The following is a 27,252-nucleotide window of genomic DNA, read 5'->3' as shown; positions in this document are numbered from 1 at the left end:
TTAAATGTTATTTCTGATCTATATTAATAAGTAAATCTGATTATATTGAAATGAGTTTTATTTAGGGTATAAAACCCAACAGTATCGGCCTAGGACACTCTGCTTCTTGGTCTGAATCTAATCTTGGACCTGAGTTTGCCATATCTAAACCATTAATAAACAAAATTTAAAGTTAGCTGTATAACAAGTTGTTGGAATATGTTTTACCAGGATCTAGATTTACTACCATGTATGTTATTTAACATCCTAAATATGAATATCTAAAACAATGTAAATAAACACATATAAAGTTTAGGAAACCTTACATTGAGTGCAGTGGAATATTAGTGGCTCATTCCACTCAGATCTCTAACCCTTGTATTATGTCTGTAGCAGAGTATCACCAAGATTTGACCCTGAATGTCCTTCTCTTGATTCTGGATTCTTCATGACCTTACACACTATGATTGAGATACCACTTGATGTGTGTGGGCACTCACTCTATCATTCAAGGTATGAAAAATATGATGAAGAAGGAAGAGAGAGGTGGTTCGAATATAGAAGGAATAGATGGCTCAATTTTTCCTGAAGGCAAGAAGTTTCATCATCTTTAAGTGTGAGCCATCACTATCTATTTATAGGCAACCACCTAGGTTTAGGTTAGTATTTATTAAGCATTAAAATAATAGAAAAATTAAGTGGAAATACCACTTAAGTGGCCGGCCATAGTGATGGGCCCCACTTGGGAATTTTTCCACTTTTGACAATATTTCCTTTATTTTTTCAAAAATGCTATTTTTCCAATTCTAACCATTTAAATGCCAAAACTAATTATTTAATAATTAAGATTAATTATCAAATAGAATTTCTATTTAATATATTTATTAATTAGACATAATAAAGTCTTTCAATTAATAAATAAGACCTAGAATCTCTTTTCTTCACAATTAAGCCCTTGCTTAGTGAAAATTCATAAACTAGACATAGTCTAATTTTAGAATTATAATTGATTAATTAAAATCAATTATCTGTGTCTTACAAGCAGTATGGTCTCAACTAGTATGGGGACCATGGGCCTATACAACCGAGCTTCCAATAAGCCGAACTAGAATTTACCGAGTAAATTCCCTAACTTATTAATTCCTTATTGCATCCACTCATAGAACTTGGAATTGCACTCTCAGTCATATAGAACGCTCTATATGTTCTACGATATAGATACGCTATAAACATTTAACCATCGTTCTAATCTCAATAATCAAAGATCCTCTATAGATGATTTACACCGAGTAGGGATAAATTTACCATTTCACCCCTCAATGTACTTTATCCTTAAAACACTTAGCTTCCTGTAAATGATATTTCAGTGAACTAAAATATAATCACTGAAACAAGAGCTCTTCCATTTACCTCAATTTAGCCAAGCTTGAAGGAAATCATCGTTTCACTTCTATGTCCTGATAGAAGCTATAGATTCCATATCTATGTTTAGCGCTCCCACTCAATTGTACTACCATGTTTCCAAAATATACGTATCACCCTAACTAGAAAGTAGGCTTAACTACCAAATCAAGAAACATGAATAGCACTCCTGAGATTGAACCTAAGCATGTCAAGATTAAGATCTTTTGATCTAAGATCAACCAGTGTGATATTGACTTAGAAAGATACAACGGTAAGATTATAATATCTTTACCAAGATCAATATCGGTCCCAGTCCAATGTATACTCCATACATCTGAAACTAGCATACTTTGCCAATATTCTCGAAAGAACATAACACTTATGCAAAGTGTAAGTACACTTCATCACTGATTATTGTTGGGTTTTGTGCCCTAAATAAAACCCTTTACAATCTGATTAGTTATCAATATAAGAAATTTGAAGTGATTTATGTTTGCATGAATTATTCATGCTTATGGTTTAATATGTTTATTATATTTATACACAAAATCAGTTAAGTCCAGATCATATGTTTATTCACAATTACAGTATTGTCAACACAGTGGAATGTGATTGTGATTATATGAATCAAAAGACTAAGTCTCTGTTTCATCAGTGTTTTGGATTTACACTGATGTGATAATCACTGATGATGTGTACTTACACTTGGAGTAAGTGTTATGTTATTTTCAGGACATTCGTAAAGTATACTAGTTTCAAATGTATGGAGTATACATTGGACTGGACCGATATTGAACTTAGTTAAGATATTATAAACTTACCATTATATCTTTCCAAGTCAATATTAGTAGTTGATCTTAAGATTAAAAGAATCTAAATCCTGATATGCTTAGGCTCAACTCAGGAGTACTATTCATGTTCTTTGATTTATTAGTTAAGCCTACTTTTGGGTGAGGGTGATACGTATATTTTGGGAACATGATAGTATGATTGAGTGGGAGTGCTGAACATAAATATGGAATCTATAGCTTCTACTGGTGTATAGAAGTCAAGTGATGATTCCCTTCGAGCTTAGCTAAATAGAAGTAAATGGATGAGCTCTTGTTTAAGTGACTATTTCTAAGATCACTAAACATCATTTACAGGTAGCTAAGTGTTTTAAGGGACAAAATACGTTGAGGGGTGAAAACAGTAAAATTATCCCATCTCGATGTAAATCATCTATATAGAGGATCTTTGATCACAATAAGATTATAACAATGGTTAAATGAGATAGCATATCTATATCGTGAAACATATAATATGCTCTATATAAGTCTGAGAGTGCAATTCTAAGTTCTAAGAGTGGATTCAACGAGGAATTAATAAGTAGGGATTTACTTAGTAAATTCGGTTCACTTATTGGAAGCTCAGCATATAGATCCATGGTCCCCATTCTAGTTGAGACTATACTACTTGTAAGACTCAATAATTGATTTGTGATTAATCAATTATAATTCAAACGTTAGACTATGTCTAATTTGTAAATTTTCACTAAGCAGGGGTGAAATTGTAAAGAAAAGAGATTCTAGGTTTATTTATTAATTAAGAGACTCTATATGTCTAATTAATAATTAAACTAAATGACAATATTATTTAATAATCTATTTTAGTTATTAAATAATTAGTTTTGACATTTAAAAGGTTAGAATTGGAAAATTGACGTTTTTGAGAAAATAAAAATAAAAATTGTGAAAACTGCAAAATCCAAGTCAGGCCCATTAACACCTATGGCCGGCCACTTGGGTGATGTTTTTCCAATTAATATTTTCATTATTTTAATGCCAAATAATTACAAACCTAAACCTAGTAATTGCCTATAAATAGAAAGTGATGGCTCAGTCAAATAACAAGTTTTTCAAAATAACCTTTTTCTCAGAAAATCAAAGATTGCCTTTTCAGAAAAACTGAGCCTTCCACTTATCTCTCTATAGCCGATCCTATACCTCTCTCTTTTCCTCTTCACAATTTCGAACCCTTATTGATAGAGTAGTGCCAACACACAGCAAGTGGTACCTCAATCATAGATTGGAAGACTGTGAAGGATCACACACAAAGAGAAGGAGATTCGGGCTCAGATCTTGATAATACTCTGCGACAGAAAGGATAAAAGGGTTACAGATCTGAGTGGAATGAGACATTATTCTGCTGCATCAATGTAAGGTTTTCTTAACTTTATATGTGTTTAATTATCATTTTAGAAAGTTCATATTTAGGGTGTTAAACAACATACTTGTGAGTAGATCTAAGATCCTGGTAAAATAAATTCCAACAATTATCACATCAGTGTAAATCCAGTGCACTGATGAATGAGGGACTATGTCTTTTGAAGCATATAATCACAATCACATTCCACTTGTTGACATCACTGTAATTGTAAATGACTATATGTTCTGGACTTAACAGATTTTGTATATATATTAAATCATAAACATGAAAACTACATGTAAACATAAATGACTTCTAATCTTTTTTTGATAACAAATCAGATTAGATTAAAATGAGTTTTATTTGAGGCATAAAATTCCAACACAAGTAATCTATACGAAATATTAAATGCACAAACAAACATTATGTATTCAGCATAAACAAACACAATATAAAGTAAGCTATATATCAAGTTACCAATTAGACACGTTTTCTTTTCTTTTTTTATTTATGTTTGCCTGAATCACAATTGACCCATGATTTATCCATAACAAATATCCTAACCAACAAAATTCAGTATTTAGTAACTAATCATAACTAGTTACTACTTACACAATGTAACTAACTAGGTTTCTCACAATTAATTCATATTAATTTATATATTACTAAAATTTTTGTTTAATTAGTTTGGTTCATGTTATTAAGCTGTATAAGTTCTAACATGTAATTAACTAACTAGGGTAGTGTTTAGTTGATTGGAATGTTTAGTAGAATTGGAATGACTTTTCTAAAAGTGAATCCATTCATTTGTTTGGTTTGTCATTTATAATTGAAAAGTTTATATAAATGTGTTATGTCACCTAATTTCTTACAACTAGCGAGCAATTAACTAGTTATTTATGTTATGTACATTTCCCTTAATATTTATATTTTCTTAGTAAAATTTATTCTAATTCTACCAAAATTACGGTAGCATAACGACTATAAGGATGTTCCTAAATATTTTAAAAGTGCCTAAAGTAACAAACAAAACAAATATAATAATAAAGAACAAACAAAATAACATAAACAATACAAAATTTATCCACCCATCCAACCACAGTACGTGTATTCACAGAACCTACTTCACTACAGATGAATATTTAAGATATTCAAACTTCATTAAGCATGCATTGATCAATAATTATAATATGATCAAAAAGTTAGTGAATGTATATACTTATAGCACATTAAAATCTGATCAATGACGAAGTATGTCGAACCTCAAAAATTAGCTCACAACCTACAATATAATGTAATATACAACTAAATTAGATTGTTAATTATTTAATTACTTACTAATTATTATAAAATATAATAAGTTACTAGTTACTAAATTTTATAGTTAATTTTTTTTAAAAAAATAACATATACATATATATAACAATTATATATCACACTAACATAATTTTAATAACTTTATTTCTAACTAATTAAATTCCTACTACCTCATTCTCATTCATAACAAATTTATATACAATACAATTACACAAAATACACAAAAAGTATATACACAATATATATACACACTACAAAAAATCTTACTTTTAGTCACAATAAAACTTTTAACTAAAATTAAAAAAATTGTGACTAATTATAAATCATGATTCCTCTGTTGTGACTAAAAGATTCGTGAATAAAAGTATTAGTCACAAAAATTACAATTTGTTGTGACTAAATGTATTTTTAGTCACAATACTTGTTGTGACTAAAACTAAATTAGTGACAACTTGTAACTAAATAATATTATGTTTTAGTCACAAGTAACATTTTGTTGTTACTAAAAGCCACATTTAGTCACAAAAAAATTATGTTGTGACTTAAAAATTGTCACTAAATGTAGCAGTTTTTTTGTAGAGACACACAATATATATAAACACATATTCAATAATAAAACACAAAAATATATACATATATATATATTATATCAAGTTAATAAATATTTACCTTATAAACACAATCCAACAATAAATTGCGACAAAAATCCGGCCACCTATAGCACACACACAATATAATATTAATAAAATGAAAAAAATCTCAAGAAAAATTTACAAAAACAAAATATTACCAATGTACATTAATAAAATGAATAGAAATCATATTTATACCTTAATGGAGGACGTTGAGATTTAACATTTTTTTCGCTAAAATTGGTGGCCAAAGTTATGCCACCACCTTTTTTAATAATATAGGTTCGGTTAAAAAAACAAAACTTTTTTACAGTATAGGTTTAGGTATTGAATATAGAAGATTTTAGAACAAAAATGGGGTAAAATGGTGAAGAGATGAGGGAGAATGAGGATTTTTTAGTGGTGGTTGGCGAGGGTTTTTTCGTGGGTTTGGGGCTGCTATGGCTGGCTATTCTTCGTGTTCAGGAAGTTGTGAAATGAGGAAGACGATACTGTAGGGGTCTGATATATGACCCTATGGCGTTGGTTATTTGCTATGAACCGATGCCAAATAACTGACGCCATAGATGCCACGTGTCGAATAACGGCTGCACCTATGGCGTCGGTTAATAGCAAATAACCGACGCCATAGGGTTAATAAAAAATCTTTAATTTTACCCCAACCCCTAACCAACAACATAAATATAATTAAATTCTATACCTACGGGTTTTACCAAAAAAACCACATCTAAATGTCAATTTTAAATCAGACGGATATTTTCACACCCTTTAATTTCTGTTTTTATAAAAGGGGTTGAAAAAACTGCCTCTAAAGCCTATAATTATAGTAGTAATCCAACTAATTTATTCCTAAAAAATCTTAAAAATTTAAATGAAATATTTTTATTTGTTACCAAAAAACTATCAAAAATGTAAAAGAAGCTCATTTGAAGCTTCTCCAAATCTGAAAAATATTTTTACAATACATATAATTTTTACAAATAATAATGTGTAATTAATACCAATCATATAATTAAAAGTGGTATAGTTTCTAATTAATAATATAAATAACTAATATTTATACCCATGGTGTAATTAGTATATATATACAATTTAAGTGGGTAACATTAATCTTGTTATAAAAGTAAAATTTTAGAAGAAAAAGAATAGAAAAATTCCATTTTTTTTTTCTCTTTTTCCTTTTATAAGTAATTATTTACAATGACCCACAAAAAATATAGATCAGTCTATTTTATTCCGTAGCTGTATACTTATTTATTTAGTGTCTGTTGTGTTTTGTAAGTACTAAGCCAAAAACTTTAATTGGTGGACAAGTTAAGCCGACGCGTTAAACAGATAATTTTCTTAATATTATCCAGTCAATTTGTAGTGACAAATTATATTGTATAAATAATGTAAAGCGATAATTTATTTTTCTCTTCAAAAAGTATATATTATACATATAGTGAATAAAACAAAAATAAATATATTTTAATTAAAAATGATTCTGTACACACATTTTCATTTGACCCATTATTTTACCGGGTGAGACATAAATTTCCCTTGGTATTTTGGAGTACATCACAGACTTACTAAATTCAATGTAATTATTAATTAATAGTCAAATTGATGACTATTTCTCAAAACTAACAAAATCAAAAACTTTTTATCTGAAAAAGAAAAATCAAAAGTTTTAAAGGATATGTAGATAATATAATAGTAAATAATTTGGTTAGTTCTAAAATTTTGTCTAATATGCCAGCTGTCAAAGCTGAAAAAAAAAATAATTCATATGAACAGGAAGGTTAGGCATATATTTTAGTAAGAGTGCAGATGATTTTTTTTGAAAGAGATTGTCATCAAACAAAATCTACCATTACAGAAATACTTACAAATTTACGATATTTATTACTTAAATATTCTTATCCAACTAGTAACAGATTTAATTGGTGCAGAATAATTTTAATTGTTCATATGTGTGGCACTCAACTCAGCTTATATAATAGGGATAATTACATATTAATTACACTATTTTTTGTATAAAAAAAAATCTTTTTTACCTTTTAAGAATTTTTATTTTACATTTTATGGTATTTTATAAAAATAATATTAAAATACAAAAAAAAAATATAAAAATAATTTAAAAATAACATATAAAAAATATCAAAACAACAACTAAATATAATATATAAATAGAAAACATCAACTATAATAAAAATATAACATAAAAATACATTAAAAAATTGTATTTTCTATAAATAAAATCATACAAATTTTAAAAATATTTAAAATTTCATATAACTGTATTTTTTATTATTATTATTTATGTCTATTTGTGAAATAATTCCTAAATAATACTAATGTAAAACATATTTGACTATAAATACAAAATTAATTGAAGAAAACGTGAAACATATTAAATGATGATTTACCAGCAGTAATTAATAATACATATAAAAAGAAAACGCTTTCTTGAAGTTCTAACGTCTCAAGTTAATAATTGATAATATAGTTAATAATGATATAATAACGATGTAAAATCGAAATCACCGGAGAATTTGTGTCATAAATAGTTTGACTTTGAGTAATTTGTGTAAAGTTACTTATTAAATTTTATTAAATTATAAAATAAATTTTATATTTTCTAAAAATACTGTAAAAATAAGAGTTGAGTTCAATTTTTGATATTCTTTTTTAATATAATTAATCTAAAAAAAATCCAAATATTAATAGTGTTTTCAGTTTTATCATAAGACTAATTGATTAAATTTATTAAGTTTTATTTTGAGAAAAAATTAATTCAAGTTATATTTATACTATTTTAGAAAATATAAAATCTATTTTATTATTTAACAAAATAAAAAATTCAATTAATAATTTTTACAAAACACAAAATCTATTTACCATAATTTATTAATATATAAAGTTGATAAACTTTGCTTTCCGTCGGTTAATTTAGTAAACAATGTCTATCAATACACGTATAATTATTTATATTATATTCTCACAAACAAACTTTGATGCAGAAACTTTGAAAAACTAATAATAAAATTGACGAATTAATACATAGTAATAATAATATGAAACATATATACAATTATACATGACCTTTGGCCAATATACATATAATAAAACATGACATTTCTTTTTCCAAACATTACGATCAATATTTACAATTGGACGAAAACTCACACACTATAGCTAATTACCAGATTCAACACAGAAACCAGAAGTGGCCCCCTTTGGGTTTCTCCACATCTTTTTTCCTTTTTTATTAAAAACTAAAAAAAAAATAGTAATTAATAATATATATATATATAGTAGTAGCACTTGTAAGAAAATTACATATGATAAACCCAATAATACTTTGCAAATATTATTACAATATTCCACAATGAATCAACATACCACATATTCTTAATTGATGAGTAGTACGTACGTAGACTTTCAGAGAATTTTTCTCCACTTTCCACTTTCAAATTTTCTTAGTAACCAAACAAACACATGGTGATATTGACGGAGTAATTAGGCTGCTACCCTGCGACGAACCGGAGAGTATTGAACACCAGAAGAAGAAGAAGAAACGGAAGAGGTCGAAGAAGAGGAAGAAGCTCTGGCGAAAGGTGAGGATTGAAAGCGGCCTGAGTCGCCGCCGGGAAGGCGGATGTAGGCGATGGAAGCCATGGGAGAGTCGTTATTGATGAGCCATGAACTCAACAAGTCGTGATGATGTTCGTGCCTGTTGTTGTTTCCGTTTTTGTACTCTACTATTACTTTGTACACAAATGGAATAAGACCTTCCATTTTTAATATCTATTAAAGATTATAAGACAGAGAAGGAGACAGAAATTTTTGAAGAAGAAGAAGAAGAAGTTATTAGTTTGGTAGAGAGAGAGATGGGTTGAAATGTGGAGGGGATTATAGGAAAGGGTTTAAAAAGGAGTAGAAAATGAGATGAAATAGTGGTGACGTGGCGTAATGGGTTGTTGTCCAGCTAGCTCTTCACGCCAAGCCATGCCACGTAGGCAGACTATTTATTTAAACCCTGCACGAAGACATGTACTATTCAAATGAAAGCTCTATCTAAACTATAGCCCTCTTCTCCTTCTTCTTCATTACATCTTACCAAATCTCCACACTTATCACATTCTTTTATATTTCTTTATCTTCTTGGAATTTTCTTTCTTTCTAATTGTTGTTGTTATAATGAAATTTTAGACAAAGTATTATTGCTTGTCATGAATAGAGTCCATATTTATACCATTTTTTTTTAGGTATTTAGCTATATAATGTGTTATCATTTTCTAAATTTAGTAGTTACATGGTAAAATTCTACTTTTTTCATATTAATAATAGTCGTTAATTATAATAAATTATGACTTTCTTTTTACATATATTTATATTTTATTGATACATTTTAAATTTTGATTCAATAAATAAATAGTAAATAGTGACATTAATATTTGAAATTACCATAATTTATGTTTTTTAAATGGTTTCTTGAAAATTAATTAGTGACACTTAATTTTTAGTCACTTACATTTAACATTTTAAAAAATGTCACTAATTAGAATTTTTAGTGTAATGAAAAAGATGGATCCCCTGTAATCAACTTTTATAAATATATAAAAGATATAGGGTGATTCTACAATGCACTCCCTTAAAAGGCATATACTGATGCACCCCCTACTTGTTTCGTCATCTAGAAAAAAAATTTAGTCTAATTTTTTTTTATATTCATGTACGCTATAGTTATTTAAGATATCCTACAAAATTTTGAGAAATTCAGAATAATTTACAATATAGAAAACGATGTTCAAACAGTCTATTTTACACGCGTATAAAATAAAATAGTCACGCGTGCAACACACTGTTTGAATGTAATTTTTAGTGTGTTAAACTTTTCCGAATTTTTTAAAATTTTGTAGGATGTCTTAAAAAACTATAATTTACATAACCATAAGAAAAAATTTGACAAAAAGTATTTCGGATACTAAAACATATAGAGAAGTATCGGTGTATCCCTTTTAAGGAGGTGCATTATAGAATTTCTCAAAGATATATCTAGCTCAGTAATTGGAAAATATTCATTAAAGTAAAGTTGGAAGATGGAACACATATATATATATATATATATTTATATAATATGTATCTTAGTTTACTATTATAATTTATTAATATTACCTCCTTAATCAATTGTTCTGGAGGTTTAGTATGGTGTCTTATTCCCACTGTTTATTAAGCTTTGATAACAAGATTGGTTGGCATTGTAATCTTTTGTTAATTATTTTTTCCAATCTTAAAGTATATATTCATATAATTAAATAATAGTTATTATATATAATAATTAACCATAAGTTTCTTCCTATGCCAACCTCATCATTATTTTAATATTAAGAAATATAGTTGTTCAATCGGATGTGTTATTTCAACGTGAGGTTCTTAACTATAGCCTGTAGGTTATAATTATATAATAATTAAATTAATATTAACAATAACTGCAGGCGCCTCATGTATATAAATTTTTATATATATACAAAATCTAAAGTTGATTAGTCTATACACATCCAATAATATCCAATGGTTTTTTTCTAAAATTAAATTAATTAACTAATAATAAGATGCGGTATTTGTTTGGTAATTGATGATATTATCCTCCTTTCATGAAATTATAAGGAACCTCCCTTATTGAACAATGGCCGAACCAATGGCAGGAAAAGGATTTGAATTAAATAAATCACAGTGATTTTTTATTTTTTATTTTGGCCATACTTTGGCATATATATAATCATTGCCCATTAAGTTTATATACCATTCAAGAAAATAAATAAAATCTTTATTAATTCTATCTTATAAAAATTAAGGTACACATGATCATTTACTCTCTATATTTATTATTGAAAAATACAAGAAATTTCATATAATTATTAAGTGATATTTGGTTGGAAGAAATGATGAAAAAATAAATTAAAAATAGGAATATGTGTAGTTTAAAGATTAAAAACACAAATTTATCTTATTAATTAATACTACTAGCAATGTAATCTCTTTTAATCAATTAATGTGGTTCCAAGTGGAAAAATCATGCTTAAGTACTACTTTCACGTATTGTTAATATATTAAAATATAACAAGTAACATCAATAAGGAATTGGAACTTGCCTTTAAGTGCCATGTTTTCTTTAGTAAATTATGCTTCTTGATAGTTTATTTACGAATTGTTTAGTTGCATCTGTTCTTATTTGCGTATTTACGATTGTGTTAGTTGCATCTGTCAAATATGTTCTCATCTTGTTTTTGCCATGTCAATTTTTAATTTATTATATTTGTGGTTTAGGTTCATGCTAGCATGGCAGAGCTAGTTTTAGTTGTTGGTTTGGTCGATTATTTAGAGTTGTTAAGTATAAAAAGCTGAGTCAGCTTTTTTTTTATCTAATTCCTCATATTTGCTAAAATCATTTTGAGATTCTTGTTCTGCTAGGGCGAAATTTGTCTTTGTATAATATGTGATTTTTGCAGGTTGTTATTTGTTGGATCTTCAAGGTTGAAGAAGGAATGTCAATATGCAATGTTTGAAGGGAGTTCAGACTGATTTTTAAAGGGAGCTGTTGTCAGAAGAAAGGGGATCTTTGTCATCTCGGATCTAAGGGGACTTAGATCTTTGTTCTTGATTGTAATCAAGTTTATTGGTAACTTTTGTATAAAATCATTAAAGCTTACATTGTTTGATTTGTTAATCAAAATTGGAGAATATATGTTTGAATGATTTCTTAGTGAAGATTATCTTACCCGGTTCTTGGGGACCCAAGCGCTATTCGATTAGAATGAGTTTCCAATGCAGGGGAAGCTTCTAATTACAATGTTCATTTGATTTACTATTTTTATACTTGTGACAGAAAACCTAATTATGATTTAGTAGCTTTCGAAATATCTTGAACTTTCAATTTGTATTAGAGCCATCTTTTTTATGTAAAGAAATTGTGATCATATATCTAAGTAATTTCTGGTTAGGTTTTCCTTGTTATCTGATTATGTTCTTGTGTAACATTTTTTTCCCTTCTTTCTTGAATTGATATTTCAGGAAATCTAATCCACTCTGAGATTTATCTCGCAGTGCAACATTGTTTCTAGTTATGATTTGTGTAGGTTGATACGAAAGAGAGATTTTCAAAGGAGGATGATCCACTTCTCGTCCACCAATGCTAGAAAGATGTAGTTCTCCCTATTGGAAGACCAAGATGAGAGCCTTCTTGAAAGTTATGGATAAACGTATATGGATGGTTGTTACCGAAGGTTGGTCTCCACCTACTGTTATGATGAGGGGGGAAAAGAACAAAAAATTCAGTGAATGGTCAACTGAGGAGATGGAACGAGAAAATTTAAATTCAAAATCTCTACAGGCTCTCTTTAATGTTGTCTCCACAAATCAGGTCAAAGTAATTTTTAATTGTGAGATTGCTAAGGATTCTTCGGAGAAGTTGAAGATAAAGAATGAAAGACCTAAGGCAGTTAAAAAGGATAGGTTAAGTGGTTTAGCCAAGTCTTTTAAAAAAATTCTATGGATGAAAATGAGTAGGTCTCTGAGTTTCATGCCAAAATCTGTGATATATCGAATGAATCTTATGCCATCGGAAAGGTCTATTTCAATAAAAAATTTGTCAAAAAAGCTCTTAGAGTCTTACCCAAAAGATTCATGTCTAAAGTGACTTCAATTGAGGAATGTTGGGATTGACTTATATGAATTAATTTGTTCCCTACAGAATTATGAGTTGACTCTACAGAGATAGGACAAGGATAAGTAGATCAAAGATTTTGAAAAGGATAAAGCTGAGATAGGAGTAGCTTTTTTTCACAAGGAAGAAAATCACAAAGAGTCAGACTTCTTTGAATGTTTTACAAATGCTAATTTTGCTATCTTGGCTAAAAATTATGCTCGCTTTCCTAAAAAGAATTTTTAAAAAAATAACACTGGGAGAAAAGAAAACTCTTTCAGCAAAAACTTTTCTAATTCAAACAACCTTCCTCAGCAAAACGAGATAAAAGGAAGAGTTATTAAATGTTGAGAACGTGAAGGTTATGGTCACATTCAAGCCAAATGTGCAAACACCTTGAAGAAGAAGAAGGTTATTGCTGCAACTTGGAGTGATAGTGAAGAAGATTAAGTGAGTGATGAGTCTAAAGAAGATAAGTTGGTTATAGCGTTCATGGCTATAGAAGCTATGTCAGAGGGATCTCATGGTGATAAGTCTTTTTTGATCATTTAGATTAAATTGTTGTAGTAAAAATAAAGCTTATGAAGAGATGTTCGCTCAATGGAGCTACAAGATCTGAACAAGGCTCTTGATGACAGTAAGATTGAACTTGAGGAGAAACTGAAGCGAATGACAATAGAGCTATGCTCTAAAGATAGTCAAATATACAAGTTGACTGTCAAACTTATAAGAGCCAAGCAGTCTTTATTTTTATACCTCTGGGCAATACTGCCTTGAATCAAACCCTTCATAATCAGAAGCTCTATGGTGATAGGACTTCAATTCAATAAAATAAGATACTTTATAAACAAGATCAAGACTTTTCGATTGATGGAACTAACACATCCTCTTTAGACAAAAAGGTGAAGTTTGTGTCTTCTCCAGTGAGTAAAAGTTGAATCTGAGAAGAAAGCTAAAAGGAAATATCTTTAAAAGTTGAAGATACTACCAGACAACCAAAACGCTTTGTTCCTATTTGTCACTTTTGCAACTAAAGAGGTCATATCAGACCTATATGCTATAAAATCAAAATATATCTGACATACATTATAAATAATAAAACAACTTCTGGTAAGTTCCCTCTTGCTTTTCAACAAGATTCATCTAAGACATGGAAACCCAAGGTTGCCAATTTTGGCTTGCGAGCTCATACTTCATTATTTTCTATGAAGGAGAATCAGTGGTACTTTGATAGTGGTTTCTCACGACATATGATTGCTTCCAAAGAATCCCTAAACAATTTTCAAAATTCAAAAGAAGGGTTTATGACATTTAGTGACAGTAATAAAGGGTAGATCATGGGACAAGGGGATTTGAATCTCTCAAGTGCATTTCCATTGACTGGAGTTCTGTATGTTAAAGGACTGAAAGCGAATTTGATTAATATTAATCAGTTGTGTGATACTAATTATGATGTTCAATTCACTAAGTCTCAGTGTCTAGTTTCATCGGATGGGAATTCAGTTCTTACAGGTAACAGAACTTCATATCATTGCTAGGTTTTGTATAGCCAAATGAAATGTCACAAGGTTTTTTTGGAAAAACCTGATTTGTGGCATTATACTTGGGTAACTTTAATTATAGAGACTTGAGAAAGGATTGTTACTGTAAAAGCAGTTTGTGGTGTCCGTAAGTTTAAATTATGAGAAAATTGACTATGTGGATCGTGTCAACAAGGAAAGCAAGTACAGTCCTCCCATTCTCCTATAAATGCTCTTCTTACATCAAGGGTATTGGAACTTCTTCATATTGATTTGATGGAACCTATGCAAATAGCTAGTATTTCTAGCAGATGATATGTCATGGTGTGTGTGGATGACTTCTCAAGATTTACTTGGGTGACTTTTCTCAAAGGAAAGTCTCATACTTTTAGTGCTTTCTCTGCTCTTTGTTTGAAGTTACAAACAGAAAAAGGATGTCATGATTGGGAAAGTGTATCAAATTAGAGGAGACCATGGGAAGGAATTTGAGAATGCTTTATTTGCTTAATTTTGTGAACAAATGGGGATTTGTCATCAATTTTTTGCTCCCAATAACCCTCAACAAAATGGGGTTGTGGAAACTAAAAATAGAACTCTTCAAGAGATGGCTAGAGTTATGCTATGTTCCAAAGGTGTTGCTTCTTGGTTTTAGGCTGAATTAGTGAATACTACTTGCTACATATGCAATCCTTACTTAAGTCATCTGCATATTTTTGGTTGTTTTTGCTATACATACTAAATGATTGTGATCATGTTGGAAAATTTGATGCACAAGGTGATGAAGAGATATTTCTAGGTTACTCTTGAAAGAGTCGTGCATACTGAGTATATAACAAAAGAACTTCCATGGTGATGGAGTCTATGAATGTGAAATTTGATGAACTAGAAGTATGCAATGTTGTCACTATTAATGATGATGAATCTCTTAGTCCCACTTTGCAAATGATCCCTTCTGTGACAAATCCTCAAGAAGCTCCTCAATTATCAAGTGCTAACTCATTCGGAGAGCAGTCTGTCTCATCTGATTGTGTAGTAAGCCCTTATATAGATGTTGCAGATACTGCTGAACCATCTAGTGTCTCTACAGATGGTCAAGATACAAATAGATCGTTTGATTATTCATCTCATGCTCGATAGTATAAGAAAGGGCCTCCATCATGGGTATAAAAGGCTCATCCTCCTACAGTTGTGATCAGGGATCCCTATGCTACATTGGTGATGGCAAGGTATTGAATGTCATAACTTTCGCTTGTTATCTTTCTCTAGTTGAACATCAAAATGTCACCGAGGCTCTTCTATATGAATTTTGGAACAATGCTATGCAAGATAAGATGGGTCGATTCAAGAGAAACAAGGTTTAGATCTTGGTCCCTAAACCAGATGGTGTAAATATCATTGGTAATATGTGAATTTTTAAGAACAAATCTTTTAAGTTTGGAATTGTGATTAAGAAAAAGGCTCAGCTTGTGGCACAAAGATATAATCAAGTTGAGTGAGTGGATTTTGAGGAAACCTTTGCACTAGTTGCTAGACATGAATCAACTTGATTACTACTAGTAGTGGCTTGTTCTTTGAAGCTCAAATTACACTAGATGGATGTGAAAAGTACTTTTCTTAATGGTTTTCTCCAAGAAGAATTATATGTGAAATAATCCCAAGCATTTGACGACTTCAAGTATCCTAATCACGTTTACAAACTTGGAAAGGCATTGTATGGAATCAAGTAAGCTCAAAGATCATGGTAGGACAAGTTAACGTCATTTCTCCTTTCCCATGAATTTGTGCAAGGTACTGCTGATAATATATTGTTTCTTAAGTATTTGAATCCTTGTATTTTTGTTGCCCAAATTTATTTTGATGACATTATCTTTTTGTCTACATGTGAAAGGGAAGTTACCAAATTAGTTAGCCTCATCACAAGTTAGTTTGAAATAAGTCTTATAGGAGATCTTACCTTCTTCCTAGGATTACAAGTTTAACAAACTGACTAGGGAATTTTTATTTTACAAATAGAATATATTAAAAAAATGCTTCAGAAATTTGGCTTAGATCAAACTAAACATGCTCCTACGTACCCCTTTAAGCACCACAACTAGACTATGTAAAGACGACTCTGGTGAGTCAGTTGATCAAACCGTGTACAGGGGCATGATAGGGAGTTTTCTTTACCTTACAACTAGTTACCCTGATATATATTTTAGTGTCAGTCTATGTGCTCGGTACGAAGCCAATCCCATTTATCTACTGTGAAACATATATTCGAGTATCTTGCGGGTACTTTTGAGTTTTTCTTATGGTACTTAAGAGATACCAACATGTCTATTATTAGTTTCAATGATTCAGACTGGGTTGGCAGTCTAGATGACAGAAAAAGCACCACTGAAGGGTGTTTTTATCTTGGAAATAACCTTTTTCATGGGTGAGTAAGAAATAAAATTCTATTTCACTTTCCACTTCTAAAGCTAAGTATATTGTGGCTGGGAGCTGTTGTACTCATCTCATCTGGCTAAACAAAATGGTAACTAATTATGGATTTCCATAAGACTCTTTAGTTCTTTTCTATGATAGCACAAGTGCTATTAACATGTCAAAAAATCTAGTCCAACACTCTTACACTAAACACATTGACATACAATATCATTTTATTAGGGAGATGGTGGAATCTAAACTATTAACTATTTCACATGTAACCACAAGTGCTAAACTTGCTGAACTATTTACAAAAGCACTTGATGTCCACACTTTTGCTCATCTAAAAAATTCTAACAGTGTGTGCACCATCTATCCTAGACAAAGTAGCATATGACAATCATCTCAACTATGGATGTGGTTGTATTTAACCTTTCAATTATTGTTTGTTTTTTCTTTGGGTCAGATCACATATGAATTTTTCATTTTTAGTGATGAACGTTTTATCGTCTCAATTGAAAATGTTACCTTCCATGGATGTAATGGGAAGATGATCTACCCTTGTGCCAATATGTGACTCGAGAAGTTTTCTCCTTTTCTTGTCACTCATTGAGAAAAATTCATTGGATGATGGCTACATCTCTGTGGGAGTGTGAAAGCCGCAACTGGTTGGAAAAAGTCATTGAGTGTAGATACCATCAAAAGACATTTTAAAAAAAAGGAATGTTCATTGGCTATTCTCTTGGCCTTTGTTATAGAGAGATGAGTGTGTTGCCTTGATTAATCTCTTGGTGGCTCACATGAGGACACTTCACACTTTAATAAGGTTAAACAAACTACAATTTCTTCATGTGTTTACAGCCTAAATCTAGTTAGGATGTCTTCCATGTGTGTTTGTGTGTGGGTCTAGCTGAGCTTTAGTTTCCAATATCCTATGTTGCTTGTTTCTTTCATTTTTTTCAAGTTTGATCATTGTTCATTTTTCTAAAAAAAAAAATAGTAAAAAAAATCTGATTCCATTGTCGATTTTTTTTACCATGTGTTTGGTTGGGGTGTTTTTTGTTGGATATTGTTGGTTTGGATTTTTTTTCATGTTAATTGGGCTTAGTTTTCCATTAATTTGATCGAAGGGTAGTTGTGTCATTTATCCCGTGTTGGGATTATACTAAGATCAAATTTATTTTTTTGTTTTCATTTTACTTTTTATTCTTTGGGAAGTAAATTACAAACATACTCTTGACAGTGTTCATCTTCTTCCTTTGGTACTTTTTGGGTGTGTTTCTTGTGTCATGATATGAGGAAAAATGTGTCGCAAGGTCAAAGAGTCATCCTTTGATGGGGGATCATCGTTAGTTTCCAAGGTTGTCAGCCGTAGCTCCTCTTTGGTTCCCTCCGGTACTGTTCCACCTTTGTCAGACCCAGGTTTTCCCTTACCCCTTCTGGTTTAGATAGACATTTTACTAATTCAATGTCAGTTCCTAGTTTTGAACCATTATCTCCACCAATGTCCCCACCAAATCCTTCCATATCTCCATCCAAAGACCAGTTGTCCCAAGTTTTCATTTAAACATATGACAGTCTCCTTAGCCAGCAAGAAGCTAAGGTTTTTCTTCAGCAATTCAGAGCTTAATTAACATCATTATTGAGGTTTCAATCCTAGGTAAGCTTCCTAGCCCATCCTTTTGTGGTTTCTTTAGTTTTAAGTTAATTTCTCTTGCATGATTTTGTGAAATAGGAATCTGTTTAATGGTGTTTTAAGTTTCAGGGTTTTTTCGTGTTTTTGTTACATGAATTCTCTCTATTATGATGTTATTATGTGATCTGAAAGTTCTCATGTTTAAACTATGCAGTCATTACTAAACAGCTTTGCTCCAAAACCTTCAAGAGCTCACTCTATGAGACTAGGTCTCAGAATGGCATCACCAAAACCAAGCCTTACTGCACTTCCTCCCAAGATCTCTGCGAACTACTTAACCAAGGCCAATAAAGTCTGCACTCAAAAACCCTCACTAGTTTGCTACTATGAAAGTTGAGTTTAATGCTTTAACTAAACAAGGTACCTGGACTCTTGTTCCTTATGATCCATATATGAATGTCATTGACAACAAGTGGGTGCACAAAATAAAATTAAATCTTGATGGTAAATTAGATAGATTCAAGTTAAGGTTTGTACCAAAGGTTATCTTCAAACACAAGGAATAGACTATGAGGACACTTTCAATCCTATTGTTAAACAAACCACAGTCAAAGTTGTCCTTACATTAGTTGTCTCTGCTAACTGGCCTGACAAACAACTAGATGTATCAATCTCAAGGGTTTGTTGATCTTGAGAAGCCTAATCATGTTTGTCCACTACACAAGGTGTAACTGTTGGAAATTATTTTACCAGGATCTAGATTTACTAACAAGTATGTTGGATTAACAACCTAATATGAATTCTAAAACAATGAAAATAAACACATATAAAGTTAGAAAACCTTACAGTGGGTGCAGCGGAATAATATGACTCCTTCCGTTCAGATCTCTAGCCCTTGATTCCTTTACGTAGCGAGCATCACCAAGATCTGAACCTGGATCTTCTTTTCTCCTTCTTTGATGCAGAAATTCCATAGTCTTCCATACTATGATTGAGATACCACTTGATGTGTGTGGGCACTACTCATCTCACAAGGATTTCGAAAATTCTCTCTCTTTTCTCTCTCAATTTCGTGGTTCATCCTCCATCCAAGAGAAGAGAGCAAGGTTGCTTTATATAGGGAAAAGGGAGAGCACAACTTTCCGAATAAAACAGTTTCCTTAATTACTGTGTAATCAATTAACTGCCTTATTTAGTGTGATCCACCACTTTCCTATTATAGCTAGGCTTTGATTAGCAATTACATGGCAATTAAAAAATAAAAATAATAATTGGGAAACACAAAGGGAGTGCTCGGCCATAGAGGGAAATGGGCCTCACTTGGATTTTGTAGTTTCCTCAATTTTATTTCTATTTCTCCAAAAATGCCACTTTTCCAATTCTAATCATTTAAATGCGAAAACTAATTATTTAATAACTAAAATAGATTATTAAATAATATTGTCATTTAAAATAATTATTAATTAGACATACAAAGTCTCTTAATTAATAATTAAACCTAGAAACCCTTTTCTTTACGATTTCATCCTTAAACTGTGAGAATTCATAAAGTAGACATAGTCTAACTTTTAGAATTATAATTGATTAATTAAAATCAATTAACTGAGTCTTACAAGCAGTATGGCCTCAACTAGTATGGGGACCATGGGTCTATATAACCGAGCTTCCAATAAGTCGAACCGAATTTACCAAGTAAATTCCCTAACTTATTAATTCCTCATTGAATCCACACTTAGAACTTGGAATTGCACTCTCAGTCATATAGAAACGCTCTATATGTTCCACGATATAGACACGTCATTAGTTATCCATTGTTATAACCCTAATGTGATCAATGATCCTCTATATAGATGATTTACACTGTACAGGATTAAATTACCGTAACACCCTACAATGTATTTTATCCTTAAAACACTTAACCCTGTATAAATGATATTTCACCTAAGTGAAATTAGATCTCCACCATTTATCTTCGTTTGGTTAAGCTCGAAGGAAATCATCCTTTACTTCTATTTGCCAAATAGAAGCTATAGATTCCATATTTATGTTAGCGCTCCCCCACTCAATTGTACTACCGTGTTCCCAAAATGTAAGTATCACCCTGACCCAAAAGTAGGCTTAACTAACAAATCAAAGAACACGAGTAACACTCTTGAAATTGAGCCTAACCATATCAGGATTTCGATCATGTGATCTAGGATCAACAAGTGATATTGAATTGAATAGATATTACGGTAAGTTTCAACATATCTAATCAAAGTTCGATATCGGTCCATTCCAATGCATACTCCATGCATCCGATACTGGTAAACTTTGCCAATGTCCTGGAAAGGACATAACACTTTTCCAAGGTGTAAGAATACCTATCGCTGATTATACCATGTCAGTCTAAATCCAGTGTTCTGACAAATCAGGGAATCAACTTTTGAACATATAATAAAGATTATATTCCACTTTGCTGACAACACTATAATCTTTAACCAACTCATATGTTCTGGACTTAAAAAGAATTCATACATTATATACATATAATCATGAAATAAATCATATGAACCATGCAACATAAAATGTTATTTCTGATCTTTATTAATAAGTAAATCTGATTATATTGAAATGAGTTTTATTTAGGGCATAAAACCCAACAAACTCCCACTTGCACTAATATAAAACAAAAAGTGCATTTCAAATAATCATTAACACCTTGATATACCAATCAAGTGTAATAGTAGTAAACTCCTCGTAATGGGATCTGACAGGTAGAATTAAACACAACCTCTTCTCCACCATTACTCTTCCTTAATCACAAAATCCTTGATAATGTGAAATTCCTCTCTATATGTCTACTCTTTTGGGATACTGGATTCTATACTTTTGGGCAACTACTCTTTTGTTATACAGGAAGTAACCGTAGTAGTTAAGGCAAGTTGGAACACTGCCACAAATGTATAGAACTTTCCTTAGACTGAAAAAGTATCTTTCCTGCAACTTCTAACATTCAGTCTCTTTCTGGTAGACTAAGAGATTTCAGATAGGTTTTTACACTTCTCCAAAATCACTACTCCACCCCCAAAGTAATCACCATCTCATCAGCAGACTTTCTAGCACACAGGCAAGTCTCGAAATCTGATGTGGTGTAGTCTAAGAGTTTTAAAACCACTCTTATTGACTAACATATAGTTCCTCTTCTTAATCTTAAGATTTACTTGATTGTCTTCCAATGTTCCTCTCCTGGATTAATCTGATACCTACTCATTTCTCCCACTCAACAGCAGGTGTCTTGTCTAAGGCATACTAAAGCATATCTGAGACCTCTCACTGTTGATTTAAGAATTTCTTTCATGGCTTTATCTTCTCTGGAATAGTTGAGACTTTTCCTTAGATAAATAAAATCTATCTCTAAGAAGTTGTGAAGCTTCTATAGATTTCCATTGGAAAGAAAATGCATCAGCATCTCATGCTTGCATTAGAGTAAGTAATTTCCATGTATACCACAAGCCATAGGTTTAGATAAACTCAAACCTATAATACTAGGAACAGGAAGTTTTGTTAAGTCCATTGAATAGACTTATGAACGAAAATTTCCTATCATGTCCTTGTAATAGAAAACTTTAGGTTACTCCATGTGAATGGATCAAACCATAGTTCTCTTGGCTTTCTTCTTAGTTTCTTATCTTGACAATCCATTACTTGTTTAAACTCACAATGGATTTTAATCACTAGTGTCTTCCAAGTTATAAGAAGGTGAGTTCCTAGAAACTCTCCCACTACAACAAGGTACCGTGAACTATGTCTAAGAAAACTAAATGGTATAGACCTCTTAAGTTGTATTAAGACAACAGAGGCAGTGGGATCATCTTGTAAAATAAGATGATAGAACACTTTTGGAATCAAGAAAAAAAAAATCTCCTTTATTTGCTACTTTATTTTCAGACTTAGTCATTTTCTTAGAAAAGCAGTATTTGTTTAAACAAACACTTTCTTATCTAATGACTACGGGATGCTCCACCCCTAATCACTTAGAATAGCTAACAAACATGCAAACCAAGGTTAGCAGTTCTAGCATTTCTTAAGATTTCGATTAGGTCATCCATGAATCTAGTAATGATTTACATTAAGTATACAACCATTACATCATTCTGAAATTACCATATAGGGATTTCGGCAACGACTAGTAACTAATCATCAATATGCAACTCGAATTTCTGGGGAGGTAAGTTTGGATATTATTCAAAATCAAATTAATGATCTTTGAACTGCATATCTACTACCTTTTTCTCCACCCCTATCAGTTCGCAAGATCTTTAACCACTTACCTTCACCACTGCTAGAAATTCATGAAAATTTTCAAACATTTCAAATTTCCTTTGCATAAGGTAAAATCTAGAGTGATCGTTTTAAGAATACAATGAAAACTCATATCCACCCCTGAATGTACATCCATCTGCGAATGAGATGAAATTACTTTCAGTGGATATAGGCATATTAACTCTTTGCAGAGAATTATCTTGTCAAAACCACTATGAACAAGATACAAATGCCTTATATTTATAAAATATGTGGTTGTATCTTTTGATGACTTAAGTTTAGTTACATCAAAGAGTTCTTAGAATAGTGCAAGTGGATTCTGGTCACAGAATACTAAACTCATACAGTTTGAATCCATTGAAAGAAAATGGTTATTAAACACTTGTGAAAGTGTAACTGTATAATTAGTCATTCTTTCTTGGACCACCACTACTAATCTAACTCTATGATTTGCCTATACAAGTAGGAGATATCTAAGATTGAGGATTTATATCATTTAAGGATAGAATTCCGGGAATATAATCATATGCGTCATCTAATTTCTGAAGAGAAAATATGACTTTATATGATTTATAGACCATTCATCCAATGATATGTCATTAAGCTAATTCGAAATGAATAAGCTAAGAGGAATTAGGATAATTTCGTTTTAAATAAGAATCCAACGATGCTCCGATTAGCGAGAGTCAAAGTAATCTTATTTATACAATCTTCTTGTTTCATATTGTAAAACACTAGTCTAAGGTGTCATCAATTGATGAACAGCTAGATGTTGCATATACAATATTTATCTTTCGAGATCTAACACTATTATGTTAGTCTAATGGTGAAAATCCATTAGGGATTTATCTCATTAGAAAAACAAATCAAGTCAGACCAATCAATGAAGATTCGAAATTAAACTACAATTTAATAACAGAAAATAACATGGTTCAGTACAAATTCATACACAATTCAGAAATTATGAAGCACATAGCAAGTAGGAATGACAAGTGAAAATACTAAAACATACAATCCTAAATAATTTCCAAGGTTTTCAACAAACTGATATCAGTGTCTCGTTTTGGCGAGAGTCAAAGCTACCATTCATTGAATAGAGTTGTCAGCTCATCTAAAATGTCAAACATTCTAGCAACCTTTTATTCGATCAAGATGTGAATCCGCGTTGTCCCGTTTAGGCGAGAGTCAAGGCTATTCTATCTTATGAGCTTCCACCATTGTTTCATATTCTTGCAAGTCTTATACAGTCGCCACCATTAGGGTGATCAATACTATATAAAAAACTTACAAGATTACTTATCTTTCGAGATTAAACGGTGCTAACTTGCTAATGAACGTTCCTCCATTAGGGAGGATTACTCACTAAAACAATAGCTATGTAAAACCAACAATGGAGATCGAATATCCTTATAATAATAAAGCTCATTATTTAATGAAGGGTTGTATTTTCTTCTAATATTTATTTTAATCCATTTATTTTAAATATATATTTATTTAATTAAAATTTCTAATTTAGAATGAAAAATTCCAAATATAAATTTTAATTTAATATTTATAAATTATACTTAGATAGGTAAATAACGTGAATTATTTCCATCTTAGTAATAATTTCCATAAATATTTAGAAAATTATTCAATTTAAGTTGTTTCAAAATTAATTTGAATTAATTTACAACTCAAATTTAATTTTCTATAAATATATATTGCATTTTCGAAAATGCTTTAAAATAAAATAAAAATAAATCCTGGAAAATTACTCTAATTTTATGTTGGCCCAAAATTAATAAAATTAATTTTCAACAAAAAATATAATTTCCCTATTTAATTAAATATCTAAGAAAAATTTCAAATATTTAAGTATCATGATTAAAAAATCAACTTAAATATCAATTTTCTATTTAATTAAATACACTTAGAAAAATACTTCAAGCAAAACAGATAATATCTACCTAGACTTTTCATAGACTAATTAATTCAATTTCTAATTATTATATATTTAAGTTCATTTATTTTAATTAACCATCAAATGAAAAAGTCACTGATTTAAGTTGGTCCAAAATTAAATAAATAATTTTCAACTTTAATCTATTTTTCAAATAAAATTCGAAATTTCTACATTAAAGAAATGTAATTTCGAAATTTTGGGAAATGATTAATAAAATAAAATAAAATATATTCTGAAAATTATTCAAACTTAAGTTATTCTGAAATAAGATTCCAAACTTAAAATAATTTTCAACTTTAATTAAATAACATGAAAATAACAATATTAAAGTATCATGATGAAAATCAACTTAGATATTGAAATTTTCAATTTAATTAAATGTATTAAATTCAAGAAATAAATAATTAAGTAAAGAGGAAACTTAATTATTAATTCTAGTTTAATACTAGGAAAATATACTAAACTTAGATTGTACCAAAATTAATTAGGAAACAATTAATTTCACAATCCATGATATTTTCCTATTTAATATTAGAAATAATAACTAGTACTAGAAATAACTATCTAGAATATATCATTGACAAAGTGTTTTTCTAAAATTAACTTTAAAATATTACAATGAAAAATAAATTTCATATATTTTAAAAGTTAATTATGTTGCTAATTGAATTTTAATTAGGTTAGACTAATATAATTAACCTAATACAATTATTTAAATAAGGCAAATGGGCCTTCACAATTGGGGTAGTTCATGTGAGGGGGAGCTGGGTTCAGTATGTCGTATCCACTTCTATGGCCCCCAACTCTCACACAAGGCCCAAAAGAGAGAAATTTAACCTTAAAATAAACAATTGTTATTCATTGAATAAGCCCAAATCTAATTGGGCCTAAATAAATTTCCTTATGTCAAAATTTATTTTAGCAACCTAGTCCATTTACTTAGTAAAAACTTAAATGGGCTCCCTATATGTATCTAAGCCCAAAAGCAAACATATAGGCTCACACAGGTCAAATGATTTGGATGGACCCTATCATGTAACTAGGTTTACACAGATGAAAGAAGTACAAAATTTACCTGTTACAAATTATTTATAAGATCTATCGTCAATTGGACTATGATTAAAATCAGATCATTGGATCAGGATCTGTCAACAAGTTAATCATACCAATTTAGATCAGATAAATAATAGGTTTGTTAAAAAAAATTTTGAATAAACAATATTAATAAACAAACATTGTCCATGTAACAGATGTGAATCAAGATATTAATATAATTAAATTATTATTCTTAAACTAACCAAATAAAGGAAACTAATTTTAAAATATCTAGGTTTATTTGAATCAAATAAAATTAAATATCTAATAAGATCAATGATTTAAAAGGAAAGAATCTCCAATATCACTTTCAGATCTTATAATTTAATAAAATAAACCAATTTTAAAATAGATTTGGTTAAATAATAATTACCATAATTATATGTCAAAATATCTTAAATTAAGCAATATTCAAATCTCTACAAAAATATCTATGTTATTTAAATATTTAAGATATGATTTATAAATTTCTAATAAGGAAAAAATGATATATATATATATATAGAAAAAATATCATTTTTATACTTAGAATTTATAAATAATTAAATATTTAACAAAATAACAAATTTTTGAATTTGAAAAACATTATGGTACGTATATCTATAAAAATATCTTTGTTAATTTCAAATTTATTAATTATTTAATTTGTCATATAAGATAATTTTAATATAATATTTTAAATAAAAAGACAAAGCTATCTTTTAATTTAAAATATCTTAAATATCAAAATATCCAATCTTATAATTAAATAACAAATAAATATTAAAGAAGTTAACAAATTTTTAAATCTGACCATAATAGGAAATATTTAAAAATTGGAAACAATCCAAAATAGAAATATTTAAAATTAGAAAAAAATTCCAAATTGAAAATATTTAACATTGGAAACATTTCAATTTAGAAATATTTAAAATTGGAAAAATGAATTTTGGGAAACAATCCCATGAAAAAATTGGATTTTTGGGAAAAAACCTCAAAAATTCGCAATTTGTAGGGAACTGCTAGGATAGGCTGCATGCAGCAACCATGATTTCTAATCTTCCAAAATTCATATCTTTCTCAATTTTTATCGGAATCGAGTTCCGTAAAAAACAAAATTGCTTAATTTTTCACAAGGAATCGAAATAAAATAT

This window comes from Cannabis sativa, chromosome 7 (genome assembly GCF_029168945.1).
Source record: "Cannabis sativa cultivar Pink pepper isolate KNU-18-1 chromosome 7, ASM2916894v1, whole genome shotgun sequence".
NCBI lineage: Eukaryota > Viridiplantae > Streptophyta > Magnoliopsida > Rosales > Cannabaceae > Cannabis > Cannabis sativa.
This window is presented reverse-complemented; position numbering follows the sequence as displayed.